Source organism: Salmo trutta, chromosome 23 (assembly GCF_901001165.1).
Source record: "Salmo trutta chromosome 23, fSalTru1.1, whole genome shotgun sequence".
In the NCBI taxonomy this organism is placed as follows: domain Eukaryota; kingdom Metazoa; phylum Chordata; class Actinopteri; order Salmoniformes; family Salmonidae; genus Salmo; species Salmo trutta.
The window spans coordinates 42,315,189-42,331,659 of record NC_042979.1 but is presented as its reverse complement, the minus strand read 5'-3'; the positions used below and the strand labels follow the sequence as shown (position 1 = coordinate 42,331,659).

Here is a 16,471-nt window from a genome sequence, read left to right as displayed (position 1 = left end):
ACCTGAACAAGTTCCTTTACTTCTAATCAAGTCCAGCTTCTGAACAGTGAACTTTGCACCTGCCTTTTGAATGATAAGGGACATTATCCCAAACACCATCAGGGTAATGACATTCTACCTACACAGTGACATGTATTTATCGTTGCCATGGGCAGCCAGGCGTCCCAAAACTGTTTAACAATATAGATTTTTTTTTTTTAAATGTTATTAGTCACATGCTTTGTAAACAACAGGCGTAGACTAACAGTGAAACGTTTACGGGCCCACCCATACTCCCATGGTAACGTTAAGCCACGCCCCCAGGTAGGGTACCGCTGCAGGGTACTTTACTACGCCCAAGGACCAGGTTAAATTAACCTTGTGGTTTCACTCTACACCCAAGGACCAGGTTAAATTAACCTCGTGGTTTCACTCTATACCCAAGGACCAGGTTAAATTAACCTTGTGGTTTCACTCTACACCCAAGGACCAGGTTAAATTAACCTCGTGGTTTCACTCTACACCCAAGGACCAGGTTAAATTAACCTCGTGGTTTCACTCTATACCCAAGGACCAGGTTAAATTAACCTCGTGGTTTCACTCTATACCCAAGGACCAGGTTAAATTAACCTTGTGGTTTCACTCTACACCCAAGGACCAGGTTAAATTAACCTCGTGGTTTCACTCTATACCCAAGGACCAGGTTAAATTAACCTCGTGGTTTCACTCTATACCCAAGGACCAGGTTAAATTAACCTCGTGGTTTCACTCTATACCCAAGGACCAGGTTAAATTAACCTCGTGGTTTCACTCTACACCCAAGGACCAGGTTAAATTAACCTCGTGGTTTCACTCTATACACAAGGACCAGGTTAAATGAACCTCGTGGTTTCACTCTATACACAAGGACCAGGTTAAATTAACCTCGTGGTTTCACTCTACACCCAAGGACCAGGATAAATTAATCTTGTGGTTTCACTCTATACACTGCGATGATTGAAAGCTGTGGACTCCGGTTAATCCATACATGTGTGTTCGAAGCACTTCATTCACCGTAAGTCTTAAGCTAACACTTGTTTGTATCTAACTAGCCATGTGTAATGCCTGTGTAAACCTGGATATTCCCCCAAGTCTGTGTAGATATCACCATAGGCTAATTTGGGCCATTTGGTAGGGTTGTCTGCCCAGTTGGCAAGTTGAAAGGACATATAGGTAAGGCTAAAATAATCTACTTTTCTAAATACCTAGACGGTTCAATGGCAGGGCAAAGTTACGCAGCATATCTGAAACTAGCCAATTAGATTGAGAGTAACTTCTCTCGCAAGCCAGCCAGCAAACGTGAGTTAACCGGTGAAAAAGCTAGGGGTAAACAAAAAGTGACGTCAGTATAATGCAGCAGATTTACTAGCTTCACTGTCAGTGTTAGCAGGTCGGGTAACACAGAGTGGCAGAATAAGTATCATGCAAGTCATTTATTGTTGTGACAGCCAAGTACAGTATGTTAATAACGACATGTGACACTGCTGAAAATAATTATTGAAACGAGAGAAAAAAATTAAGTGTCAGTAGTTTGCTTAAGATGATGCCAAAGTTTGGCTAATTACATGGGAGTAACCTGTGTACCCTAATCAGGGCCGTGGTCAAATTAAGCCACACCTCGCCACGTGTATCTATGCAGAGACAAAAAGGAGAAATAATAGAATATTACACGGAAAATAAATAACGATAACTTGGCTATATACACAGGATACCAGTACCGATCAGATGTGCAGGGGTACGAGGTAATTGAGCTAGATATGTACATATAGGTAGAGATAAAATGAGTCAAAAGATTTAGAGGATAAAGCGGCAATGTAGATAGTTAACCAAATAACCAAAATTGTCAATGTATTCAGAGACGACCTATCAGATCTCAGAATTTCCAATCAGATTTTAGAGAGGGCCGTGGCCACCCTGGGCAACGCCACTGTCTTCATGTTCTTCACACAGTGGGGGATGTTCCCCTGATGCAGCATAAAGCTTCAAGATGGGGGATACTTTCACAACATGACCGGCAACATTCAATTGTATCACTTCCCTGAATACACTCAACGTTACCAAATCCCCAAAACATTTTTGGTATGCTTTCAGATTTTATGCCAAAGAAACTACTAAATCGTCAAAATCTTATATTACAGTTTTCTAGGCCTTTGTTTAATTTGAACATTATATTTTAAATATTCTCCATTTATAAAAAATAAAAATAAAAACATTTGAATGCTCTTCAGGGACAATAACATACTGAGATGTGATATTCTTCCTGCCTTTTCCAAACCGAAGGCTATTCATGGAACTCAACTTATTTGTGTGGAGCTCTTTCACTCTACAGATGCTCTGAAATGAGGTCGTAGAGGTCAAGGAACAACCTTCAAATACAAAATGGCATTTTTATACAAAGGAGGAACTCAGTGGGCTAGAATCAAGACGCCTCTCCTTCAATTTTAGCTCCACGTTGTTGTCTCTTTTTCTGGGTAAAATACAGTGGTGAAAGCAGAATTAGTTTTCCAGTGAAGCACTTGTGGCCACTGATAGGAAGGTATAAACAATACACCAAGTCAGCATAAGAACTTAAATACAGTTATGGCTTCGACAAGTTAAATCTTCACCTCATTATTGTTATTTTATTGTGTTACTAAATAAACTAAAGTCATTTTTTAAAATAAAAAGTAAATATTTTCAAAACTCTATTTTCTTAAAATTGTTGGTTCAGGGCTTGTAAGCAAGCACTTCACGGTAAGGTCTACACCTGTTGTATTCGGCGCATGTGACAAATAACATTTGATTTGAGCATTGGTAGAACAATTGGGTAACTGCACCTCATATGTTGATATTACAATTCACGTGACTGTCTTGCAACGTTTGAAGACAAACAAACTTGTGCTCGCAGCCACACAGAGCTGTCAGTCAGAGCTGCACAACTCGGTGAAGGTGTCAGGAAAACAACGTTTTTAACACCTGTAGGTTGTGGTCCTTTGTATCATATCCCCTACAAGACAGACAGACCTGTTTCAGTCCTGTTCAGGAGAATATCTGGGTAAGACAAATGATTCCGTGACAAACACACAAACTGCACTTTCTTTCAAGACCTTGTGATAAGTCAACCCCATCAGTCAGCCATTGGCACATTCTGAACAGGGTCAATCACGGTGTTGTTTAGACCCACCTTTAGTTGGGTCAGGTCAGGGTCAATCACAGTGTTTTTTTAGATCGACCTTCAGTTCGGTCAGGTCTGGTTTTACGTTGCCCCTCAGACTAAACAAAGGCCTGGTTTTGAATGTTGGTGGGTTTGGTGAAAGTCTAAGGTGACTACTACGGACTGTCTATCTCTGAGGAGTTTCTGAGTCTGTTTGACAGTCTGTGGGTGGGAGGTTTCCCCCCCATTGCACACAGCCCGCTTTCTGTCTAAATGGTGGATGCATTATTAAAACAGTGAGTGACATACTAAGGTTAGACACCTTGAAAAGTGAACAAAAAGATCAGCTCCTAAGTGAGACTTCACTCATCTTGCCTCAAGAAGGCACTCGGCTTCTTCTTGTCTGGTAAGTTTAACAAATTAAATGTATATGTCCAATTTAAGCAGAGCAATGCTATGAGAGACTAATCAAATATAATTGAAATAGTTTGAAGAATGACATTATCCAAGCTAAAAGAGACCTACTAACCAGGATACCGTTGTAAGTAGTGGTCTCTGGGTAAGGTATTCTCCACACAGCTGTTTGCTCCTCAGCTTGTTAAAATGGGCCCGACAGTGCCAATTATGCCTTCAGTCTTTTAGTCCAAACGACACACCAGTGAGCTCTTTGGGAAAAACAAGTTGTCACTAGACGAGATTGCCATTCAACACTTGTAAATTGTGAGTGCACATCACCAACCGTGTGATAAGATGGCTCAGATTCAGAACTGGCTTCCTGTGTTGACAGAAGCCCCAGTCTTCCTTTTAATTATGAAGCTACAACTCAGCCTGGACAAATCAATGCACTCCCATCCAGATCCACTCTGGTACAGCCAATGACAAAGATCAATGTAATGAGTAATTACATGAACTTGATGACATCACATCAACACAATATTGGGAAGGTGTTCTTAATGTTTTAGACACAGTGTAGATTGGTCATTTATAGGATCTCTGTGCATGACAGGAAAATGTGTATTGATTTTCTTGCTGGAGTTGACAAATCAATTTCCAAAAGGGGATTAATAAAGTAATATCCATCCATGTAAAATGCTTCTTTACAACATGTGAGTAGAGCTAATAGTAGATTACAGTAGAGCAGAAGGTCACAGACAGTACCTGATAGAAACTGGTCTTTAATGGGAGATGTCCTCCCAGTCGGTTATGGCGCTGTAGGGTTCTTTGCCCGGCTGCAGAGAAACAGAAAGGAGGAGTTTAGTGTAACCAAGATCAATCTTTTCATTAAACTGGAACGAATTATTGAGATTGCTGCTTAAATGACAATGTCAACAAGTCCAAATTAGATTGGACAGCCAACTATGAATATGGAATCTTCTGTGCTAATTATCATTAACAATCTCTTAATTCATCTGCTTTTTATCATCCTAAAACTTTCCATACTTAAAATGGTTGTACGCTTAGTTTTTTTGAAAGACTGACCTGAGGTATAGATGCAAATACAAAAAAACTGGCAAAAACACAAGACATTTATGCAATTCTGCTGCTGGACTACACTGGCTGCTTAGAAGTGACGTTCCTGTCGATAGCTTCTCAGAAACACCGTCATACAAAATGCCAAAGTGTGTCAGGGTCAGAGAGGAGCGATGAGGGTTTGACAAACTGTGGTTACGTCCCAAATGGCGCCCCATTCCCTACAAAGTGCATTTCTTTTGACCAGAGCCCCATTGGTCCTGGTTAAATGTAGTGCACTATATAAGGAATTGGGTTACATTTGGGATGGGCCATGTAACTTAAAACAGCCCTGTGATAGATAGAGGTGTTGAAACATGACTGGACACATCCATTATGAGTCATTTAAAAGGCAATAGGCAGCATGAACAACAGATAAAGTGTTTTCTCTAGTGGTCACATTCATATTTGTCACATGAATTAGAAATAATGACAACAGGCCATACACAGGGTTCACCAGATAAGAAAGCATTGCAACAAACACATGACCATCCTTTATCTTTGGGTCATCATACTGTAAAGCTGTGTGCATTTCCTTTCTCCACAGTTCATTTATTTACACTAGTATTTCAGGTTAATATATTGATCTAAATTAATATCACATCCTTGGAATATTCAGATACACAGGTAATTACACTATTAGATATAAATATGACAATGATTAATCAATTTGTCAGGACTTTCATAACAACTAATACTGCCTACACACACGCACAAAACTTGGAAAGTATTCAGACCCCGACTTCTTCCACATTTTGTTACGTTACAGCCTTATTCTAAAATGAATTACATTTGTTGTTTTTTTCCCCCTCAATCTACACTCGAAATTCAGCTCAGGTGCATCGGTTTCCATTGATTTCTACAACTTGACTGGAGTCCACCTGTGGTAAATTCCATTGATTGGACATGATTTGGAAAGACACACACCTGTCTATATAAGGTCCCACAGTTCACAGTGCGTGTCAGAGAAAAAACCAAACCATGAGGTCGAAGGAATTGTCTGGGAAAGGGTACCAAAACATTTCTGTTTGGAACCACCAAGACTCTTTCCTAGAGCTGGCCGCCCGGCCAAAGTGAGGATTCGGGGGAGAAGGGCCTTGGTCAGGGAGGTGACCAAGAACCTGATGGTCACTCTGACAGCTCCAGAGTTCCTCTGTGGAGATGGGAGAACCTTCCAGAAGGACAAACATCTCTGCAGCACTCCACCAATCAGGCCTTTACGGTAGAGTTTGCCAAAAGGCACTTAAAGACCCTCAGACCATGAGAAACAAGATTCTCTGGTCTGATGAAACCAATATTGAACTCTTTGGCCTGAATGCCAAGTGTCACGTCTAGAGGAAACCTGGCATCATCCCTACGGTGAAGCATGGTGGTGGCAGCTTCATGCTGTGGGAATGTTTTTCAGTGGCAGGGACTGGGAGACTAGTCAGGATCGAGGGAAAGATGAATGGAGCAAAGTACAGTGAAATCCTTGATGAAAACCTGCTCCAGAGTGTTCAAGAGCTCAGACTGGGGCAAAAATTCACCTTCCGACAGGACAATGACCCTAAGCACACAGCCAAGACAACGCAGGAGTGGCTTTGGGACAAGCCTCAAATGTCCTTGAGTGGCCCAGCCAGAGCCCGGACTTGAACCCGATCTAACATCTCTGGAGAGACCTGAAAACAGCTGTGCAGCGAAGCTGCCTGTCCAACCTGACAGAGCTTGAGAAGAGAAGAATGGGAGAAACTGCCCAAATACAGGTGTGCCGAGCTTGTAGCGTCATACCCAATAAGACTCGAGGCTGTAGTCGCTGTAATTAACAAACTACTGAGTAAAGGGTCTGAATACTTACGGGAATGTAATTTCAGTTTTTTTATTTGTAATAAATTTGCAAAAATGTCTAAAAACCTGTTTTTGCTTTGTCATTATGGGGTATTGTGTGTAGATTGATGAGGGGAAAAAAGATGTAATCAATTTTAAGGCTGTAATGTAGCAAAATGTGTAAAAAGTCAGGGGGTCTGAATACTTTCCGAATGCATATCTCTATTCCAGACTCTGACATTGCTCGTTCTGATATTTCTTAATTTCTTTATTTCAATTTTTGGGGAATTATTCGTTTTGTTTTGTATTGTTAAGTATTAGTGCACCGATTGGAGCTAGAAACATAAGCATTTCGCTGCACCTGCGATAACATCTGCAAAATATGTGTATGCACCCAATAAAATTTGACTAGAAAACTAGGCAGTTTCAAGGCTCTTAGTCAACGTGATTTTGAAATAAAGAATGAAATGAACACTCCAAACTGCTCTATAAATACAGGTGGCTAGCCCCATAGAAAGAAAACAATTGTCATCCGAGGTCCGACTCCTAATAATCCCCATTATGAGTAATCTGTTACAGTTGCTGTCTGAAGAGGCCTTAGAAGGCTATTGGAACATTGTGAGCCTTCTTCCGCTCCCTCTCTCCCTCTCTCTCTGGCCTGGCTGCAGCTCCTCCTACTTCTAGAGGGAGTGGCCTGGCTGCAGCTCCTCCTACTTCTAGAGGGAGTGGCCTGGCCGCAGCTCCTCCTACTTCTAGAGGGAGTGGCCTGGCCGCAGCTCCTCCTACTTCTAGAGGGAGTGGCCTGGCCGCAACTCCTCCTACTTCTAGAGGGAGTGGCCTGGCCGCAACTCCTCCTACTTCTAGAGGGAGTGGCCTGGCTGCAGCTCCTCCTACTTCTAGAGGGAGTGGCCATGTGTGTTGCATGTCAGCAGTTCCAGACCAGACAGACAGCCCCTCCCAGGGAATGAAACATGCATGGTACGCCCGCTGACTGTTCTGTTAACTGTTCTCTCTCTCCCTCTGTATTTCTCTTTCTTTAGTCACGTTCTCTCTGATAAACACTAGTTTGAACTCCTTTCAAGGCCTGGAACTTTACTCAAACCACAAATATTTTTGTCATCATCACTCAACACAAGCCCCTGATACAATAACACTGCAACCCACCATTCATTATTTTGGTTTGCTGCTATCATCTACCATAGATTAAATAACATCTCAATTGAAAAGTTGTCCGTCCCGGTCTATTTTTTGGGTCTAGGTGATTTGAGTATCAGTCATGCCTGGGGTTCATTTCCAGGCAAGCTGCGACTCACCCGCTTTGGAATGCCACAGAGTTGTAGCTAGCTCCCTACTCACTACCTCAGAGCGTGATGTCATTTCCTGTTTCAAAAGCCCTCCAACGCCATAAAAGGGAATTTTAGCCATCTGTAGGCTCAGAGAGAGAGAGAGAGAGAGAGAGAGAGAGAGAGACACTTTTCCCCAGCCGGGATCTCTGTATCCTGTGCAATTAAGAGTTAGCTAGTTGTAAAAGGAAGGAAGGGTTTGTTTTGCTTATGAAAAAGACGCAGAACTACTACACCAAAGCAAACAAAGAAGTTGTGTTTAGGCACAAGTTGTCACAAAGGAGACGGAAGTTATTTCTAATGATGGGCAAAATGTCAGACCTTCCATGTGTTTACTTTTACACTAGCCTAGGTGAGGACACATCCCTCAGAGAAAGTGCATGGTGATGTGTAAGGTCTTCTGATCATCTACAGAACATACTGTATAACATCATGTCTAGTAGTATCATTGCCACCAAAGATCTAATCATTCACTCAGCTTATGCTACAGTTAGTTCAATATCTTTTACTTTTCATACATTGATTTATTTATTTTGAGTACAACTGAAGTCGCGTCCATAGTGGCTCAATATGTCTTCAGAGTTTTGATGTCCCCTTGTAGGTTTGAGCCAGTTGATGTATGAAGCTGCTAGCCCACTATTGACGGGAGTGGAACGCTTCCCCACCCTGTCTGAGGAAAGGAAGTCACCGGCCAGAGCTGCAATTATTGCAGCGTTTCCGCTGCCGAGTAACAAAGAGCCAGCTCGCAAACAATACGGTCGTAGTGCATCGCTTTGACACTATAGGGCCTATCAGAAAGTATTCATACCCCTTGACTTATTCTACATTTTGTTATGTTACAGCCTGAATTTAAAATGGATGAAATAGATTTTTGTTCTCACCCATCTACACACAATAAAATAAAAAACATAAATATCTCATTTAAATAAGTATTCACACCCCTGAGTCAATACTTTGTAGAAGCACCTTTGGCAGCGATCACAGCTGTGTATCTTTCTGGGTAAGTCTCTAAGAGCTTTCCACACCTGGATTGTGTAACATTTACTCATTGTTCTTCAAGCTTTGTCAAATTGGTTGTTGATCATTACTAGACAACCATTTTCAGGTCTTGCCATAGATTTTCAAGTAGATTTAAGTTAAAATTTTAACTCGGCCACTCAGGAACATTCTGTGTCTTCTTGGTAAGCAACTGTAGTGTATATTTGACCTTGTGTTTTAGGTTATTGTCCTGCTGAAGGGTGAATTTGTCTCCCAGTGTCTGGTGGAAAGCAGACTGAACCAGGTTCATCTCTAGGATTTTGCGTGTGCTTAGCTCCATTCCGTTTCTTTTTTATCCTGAAAAACGCCCGTCCTTAACGATTACAAGCATACCCATAACATGATGCAGCCACTACTATGCTTGAAAATATGGAGAGTAGTACTCAGTAATGTGTTGTATTGGATTTGCCCCACACATAATACTTTGTATTCAGGACAAAAAGTGAATTGCTTCACCACATTTTTTGCAGTATTACTGTAGTGCCTTTATTGCAAACAGAATGCATGTTTTGGAATATTTTTTATTCTGTACTAGCTTCCTTCTTTACACTCTGTCAATTAGGTTAGTATTTAGAGTCACTACAATGCTGTTGATACCTTCTTAGTTTTATCACAGGCATTCAACTCTGCAACTTTTTTTAAAAGTTACCATTGGCCTCATGGTGAAATTCCTGAGTGGTTTCCTTCCTCTCCGGCAACTGTTAGGAAGGACGCTTGTATATTTGTAGTGACTGGGTGTATTAATACACCATTCAAAGAGTAATGAATAACTTCACCATGCTCAAAGGGATATTCAATGTCTGCTTTTTTTCTACCAATGGGTGACCTTAGCAAGACATTGGAAAACCTCCCTGGTCTTTGTAGTTGAATCTGTGTTTGAAATTCACTGCTTGACTTAGGGTACATGTTAAACACTATTATTGCACACAGTGACTCCATGCAACTTATTAAGCACATTTTTACTCCTGAACTTATTTAGGTTTGCCATAACAAAGGGGTTGAATAGTTATTGAATCAATACATTTCATTTTTAATTATATAAAAAAATGGGACATAATTCCACTTTGACATTATGGGGTATTGTGTGTAGACCAGTGACAAACCTCAATTTAATTCAATTTTAAAGATCAATACAGTTACATATTGCAATATTATATCGATAGCTTGTTCTCCATCTTCTCCAACACTGAGCCAACATGTTTTCAGCACATAACTGATCATAACTCATGTGCTCATGGCTCCCTCGTCTCTCTGCAGCAGACATATAGTAAGCAATATGTTTGGACCATCAAAATCACAATAAAATCGCAGCACTGAATTGCAATACATATAGAATTTTGAGAATTGTTGTTTTGTGACTAATTCCAAGAATCTGTATATACAACTAGGGTAGGGGACATCAAATTTGCAATACATATAGAATTGGAATACATATCGTATCGGCACCTGCATATGGGGACAACGTCGTACCCTAAGGTCCCTCAGTATGGGGACAACGTCGTACCCTAAGGTCCCTCAGTATGGGGACAACGTTGTACCCTAAGGTCCCTCAGTATGGGGACAACGTCGTACCCTAAGGTCCCTCAGTATGGGGACAAAGTCGTACCCTAAGGTCCCTCAGTATGGGGACAACATCGTACCCTAAGGTCCCTCAGTATGGCGACAACATCGTACCCTAAGGTGCCTCAGTATGGGGACAAAGTCGTACCCTAAGGTCCCTCAGTATGGGGACAACATCGTACCCTAAGGTCCCTCAGTATGGCGACAAAGTCGTACCCTAAGGTCCCTCAGTATGGGGACAAAGTCGTACCCTAAGGTCCCTCAGTATGGGGACAACATCGTACCCTAAGGTCCCTCAGTATGGGGACAACGTCGTACCCTAAGGTCCCTCAGTATGGGGACGTCGTGAGGTCCCTGAAAGTTCCCAGCCTTTCCTGAACCCTGATATTTTCTGGTCCTTGAACTCTCAAATATTCTGAAACAAATCAATATAACTATGCACATTATATAGTTTGTATCTTTGCTGTCTTATATCGAATTTTCCAAGCTTGGAAGAGATTACTACTATCAGAGACTGTGCAGACTGCAGAACAATCATGACGGGGAATCTTAGTGGCTATTTGTGATGCATTTTAACCAGCTGATACAGACTGTACTGCTGTCGAACAAATGTTTTTGCATAACAAACATACTCCCAAACACCTCCTGTTCTTCACAAAACAACTCCGTAATGTCCCATCACCCACTTACCATTATGTAAGTACAAAGATATTTGCATTTTGTAGAGATAGAATGTGGAAATAAGCTAATAGGATTTAGAAGTTTGATTTACACTAGTATATGGAGCTAGGCCTAAATACCAGTAACACAAAACAGATGCAGTCTGCCTTTAAAACAACCTAGAACAAGATGAACTGAGATATACCTCAAAATATTTAATTTCATTATCAAAAGAGCCGTATATATGGTTAATAACTATACTGTTCTTGAATTTTCTGGAATTTAAAATGGTAAACTATTGAAGTTTAGTTGCTAATCGTTTATGGCATCTCCTTGGTTTCACGTAAACAATATACTTGCTCATGAGGGTAGAGAGGTGTGTCTCTTTCTATCCAATGTGGTAATATTTCTGTCCATTTGGGGGGGACCCTTTTGGGTCAAGATCACCCCCAGAGGTAAAAGATTAGAGCCAATACTTTTCTCACTACTCGACTTCAAATCAGCCAATCAACTACAGAGAAACTTGGGGGGCATCGGCGGGCCCTCCATAACAAGGTGACACCATGGTGGTGGTTTTATTTTGGAGGGCCTCGTGTCACCGCTGATATGAAAATATAGCTGTGTGACATGAGGATATGCTCCCTCGCACTTGCCAGCGTAACTGAACCCCGTAGCAACTCCACCAGGCGCCAGAGAGGGGGAATGGAGCCAACTAGATCATTCACAGTGTGAGAACTGCTAATTGGGAAAGAAGGAGTGATATACACTCAACACGCAAAGCAAGTAGGGGACTGTGGAAATATTACCATGGCCCCCCTCACATCAATTAGGCTAGCTAGTCCAACCAACCCTGTATCTCTCTAGGGCCCTGCCCTACACTGGACGTGATGATCTGAAATAATTGGATAGGTACAATATTAGTACTACGATGACAAATCCATCTGGCACTAGCCTATCAGAGGGCAAGGTGGAGCTATAAACATAATGCCTGGATACAGTGCATTCGGAAAGTATTCACACCCCTTGACTTGTTCCACATTCTGTGTACTTTCCGAACCCACTGTATCCAGATCTTTCAGATCTACCTGAGGTGTCTAGGACAAGAGGTTGTTTTTGGACTAGGTCCAGGTCTCTCAATCCCAATGTCAAAAACCCCTTTAGCACTACCAATCAAATCAATGAGGCACCATTCACTTTTCAGGAATATCAACCTATCAAAAGGCTCTTTCAAGGAATAAAGACTAGACAACCAAGGCTCTGGAAGCAACATGAAATTCTTCCCAAGCAGACGGGAGACACCAAAACAAGCAAAATATTAACTATAATAGACTAACCCTCATCGTTACCCATCCTGCCCTGACCACCAACACCCAATCAGAGATATGGACCAATGAAGGTAACCCTAATCCTTACTGGTTACCCATCCTGCCCTGACCACCAACACTCAATCAGAGATATGGACCAATGAAGGTAACCCTAATCCCTATCTGTTACCCATTCAGCCCTGTCCACCGTCTAGACCCAATCAGAGATATGAACCAATGAAGGTAATCCTAATCTCTAATCCAAACCTCCAACCCCACAATCAATTTAGTTAGTGGAAAATCCATCTTGGAGAAGTTGGACTGGATCTTGTGTAGTGCTTGCCTGGCTACCCAAACTCCTTTCTCCGGCCAAATGCTACGCCTACGGACGTTAGATCCAGACTCATTACCTCCCCAACAATTTCTAGTCGGTCCCAGAAACTGATGGGTTGGGCCAGAGCCAGAACACACATGGGTAAAGCAAAATTTTTGAAAATCAAATCGTCATTGGCTTTGATACTCTGATTGGTTAGAGATAATCCAATCGTTGATGACTTTGTTTTTTACAATACCCCTCATTTTGACCACAAACGACTGAAGTATGGAGCGAACGATAGAGCAGTTTGAGTTGTCAGGCAAGTGTAGTGCTAGATCAAGATACTGGTAGGAATATAGGGTGACTAACTTTCCCGATTGTGCGGGACAGTCCGTCCTGCTTTTGGCCCTTTGTTGAGCAACCAAACAATCATGTCCCACATTTTTATCAACAAATGAAAACGCCACTTATTTACAAAAAATATTTCAGTCAGACTTCCCATTTATTTGATGAGAATTGACATTCCAACCTGTCTCTTTTGAAGTCACGTTGTGCTAAATGACAAGATCATAAGGATGTGGTACTGGTGATGTTGAACACTAATCCAATCATTGTGAGATCTGATAATCTGCGCAGTGCAAGACAGAGGCCAAAGTCATTATCGTCAAGTACTCCTACTTGTCCAAGATCCAACAGCATAACGGCTGCTGACATGTGTTGAGGCGAAACCGTGCAATATTCCATCTGTTCACTCCATGTCTCACAATATCTACAACCACACAGAACAGTAGCCTGCCTAGAACAGTAGTCTGCCTAGAACAGCCGGGCATAATTTATGACTACAATCTAGTTGAGAAAAATCTATATTTCTCTATAACTGGACAACAAACACCTAGGATTTCAAGGTTTCCTCAGAATTTCACATTGAAAGGAGCTACAGTGAGTGTAGATAAATGAACAAGGTGTTCAGTGAAGTAAGTCCTTGAATGCGTTCTGAGCTGAACTCACCAACCTTCTCTGTATGGTCAATGAGAGGTTATGGTAGAGTACTGGAAAATAACACAATAAACCTGGGCCTCTTACAGAAGTAGTACTGTACCTCCAGTGAGTTACAATTAAGGAACTAAAGTTCTTAAAGCAGGTAACATCAGGTAACCATGAGTTATATGGAAGCCAGGCTAAGAATTAGCTCAGTCAAGTGAATTTGATAATCCATTCAGCACCAGGGCTTCAAGTTCATCGCGAAGCTTTGGTCTACGATGTTCATGTTTTGGGGTGTGGCTGGAGAGTCTATGATACGCCTTGAAAGGAGATGTATCATAGAATGATCCCGCAGGTGAAGAAGCCGGATGTGGACGTCCTCGGCTGGCGTGGTTACACGTGGTCTGCGGTTGTGAGGCCGGTTGGACTTAGCCAAATTCTCTTAAATTAAGTTGGAGGCAGCTTATGATAGAGAAATTAACATTACATTCTCTGGCAACGGCTCTGGTGGACATTCCTGCAGTCAGAATTCCAATTTCACGCTCCCTCAAAACTTGAGACATCTGTAGCATTGTGTTGTGTGACAAAACTGCACATTTTAGAGTGGCCTTTTATTGTCCCCAGCACAAGGTGCTGTTTAATCAGCTTCTTGATATGCCACACCTGTCAGGTGGATGAATTATCTTAGTAAAGGAGAAATGCTCACAAACATGGAGCTGGGTGAGTCAAACAAACATTTTTCAGAAATAAGCATTTTGTGCGTATGGAAAATTTCTGGGGTCTTTTATTTCAGCGCATGAAACATGGGACCAACACTTCACATGTTTTGTTTATATTTTTGTTCAGTATAAATACAAGTTAATTCATCTTCAATCTTTGGTCTAGAACCTTCAGCTTTTGGTTGAAGAGGTTTTGCTGATGAATTGCTCTCTGAAATGCATCATGGCATCGTAATTGAAATGTAAACAATGACTGATTAGAAAGGCTGAGCATGATAAACAGGCCAAATAAAATGAAGAAAAAGTCAATATCATCAAGGTTATTGCAAAGAAAACATGAACACAAAACCCTTTTATCTGTAGCTCTGGTGTTCTGCAGCAGACAGGTCACTCATTGTGTTGGGACCCACCATGTTCCAGAGCATCCCGTAGCCTTTTAGTACAGATCACTGCACAGGTCAGGGGCCTTTATCTGCACCAGACACAATACAGCTGTTGCAGCCTACTGTAATTATTACACAATTAGGACACATTAGTTCCTAGGTTTGGTCACTCAAAAAGGACAGAGCAGTCTTGAGACAACAGTTTTACTTCAACAAATATATACCCCCCCCCCCCCCAAATGTGTTTATTGTCACAGCCTAAGACCGTTTGAGATAAATAAATCCAATAGGGGTACACAAACCTAAAGCTTGGGATGTAATAAGTAAACAATAACTAATATTATAAGAGACGGAGCTGGGTGAGTCAAGTCTTCATTCACATGATATAGCCATGGAAAGTGAGTCATTGGTGAAATTCTTGAGACCTAAAAACATCTTATGGGCAGTGGTGATCTGACTAAGGACATATTTTCTTAAGATGCATAATGCCAACGCCTGCCACGCCCAGAGTGGACACACCATAGACTGTATATAGACACACACACACACACACCACTATTATGACAACGGCCATCCCCAACCAGCAGCCTGACATAACCTCAGTGCTCAAGCCTCTGTGTCCACACGAGCTCCTCCCCAAACACTGCCTGCATTCCCAGCTCAGTCACGGCCAAAAATACACCCTTTCTCCTCCCCCACCCTGTCAAAAAGGGAGAAAATGAAGACGCCTCAAACTAAATACACAAGTATGCACAAAGAGCAACCACAGTGAATATAAATAATCAAATCATAACAGGAACATTGTTTTGATGATGGTGAAATAGGATAACAAAAGTAGTACGGTATATCATTCATTACATTTTCCCAGAACCCATTGTGTTAGCCATTATTAGATTTCAATACAACAGAACTAGCTGTACTTCAAAGCAATAGCATGCTAGCTGTTCCCATAGACTACCAGTCATTGTGCTAACGCTAGTGGGCAACTTCCTTCAAACTACACACAAAGACATAAAAATGGTATCTACGAGTTCATCCCACTCTGGGGAGGTAAATAATCTCCATGTATCCCTTTAATAGAAATTGAATTCTAAGTCCTTTAAAAAAAAAACATGTATAACCGTGAATAACTTCTAACATCATTGAAATAAATAAATCAGAATCACTAGAAAGTAGAACCAAAATCAGTAACCCTATGAATGTGAAATTCAAGGTCGTCGCAGCATGACAGACTGTCTACAGCAGGCACCGGGACCCACTTGTAATGCACAGCTCCCCTTCTAGGGCTTGCGGGTATGATTAAGCTATGCCTTAGGCCTATAATTGTTTGATCTCTACATCTGAGCGGCCTGAACGTGTCTGTACTTTCAGGAAGAGATTAGCTCAAATCCTCACACACACACACAGCTTATCATCGTGCCGAAAACTAGCAGCTTATCTTTCCCGACAGGCTAGCCTTTGAAGTAGGGATGGGCATTTGACATTCTCTTTACTGTTCGAGTACTCGCATGATTTTTCTTCTTCCCCCGAGTACTCGAATTAATACATACATACATACATACATACATACATACATACATACATACATACATACGTACATACATACATACGTACATACATACGTACGTACATACGTACGTATGGGTTTGTCCTCAACTGGCAGCGTCCTCAACTGGCAGCTTCATTAAATAGTACAACAAAACA

General features: G+C 41.6%; 1 protein-coding gene across 4 annotated transcripts in view; it reads right to left on the bottom strand.

Moving 5' to 3' along the window:
- Positions 1–16,471, bottom strand: part of tln1 (talin 1) — a 146,506-nt gene that overhangs the window by 109,393 nt on the left and 20,642 nt on the right. For all 4 annotated transcript variants that reach the window (XM_029710393.1, XM_029710395.1, XM_029710396.1 and 1 more), the window contains exon 2: positions 4,310–4,380. The gene's annotated coding sequence lies outside the window, so the exon portion shown is untranslated. The remainder of the gene's footprint in view (positions 1–4,309; positions 4,381–16,471) is intronic.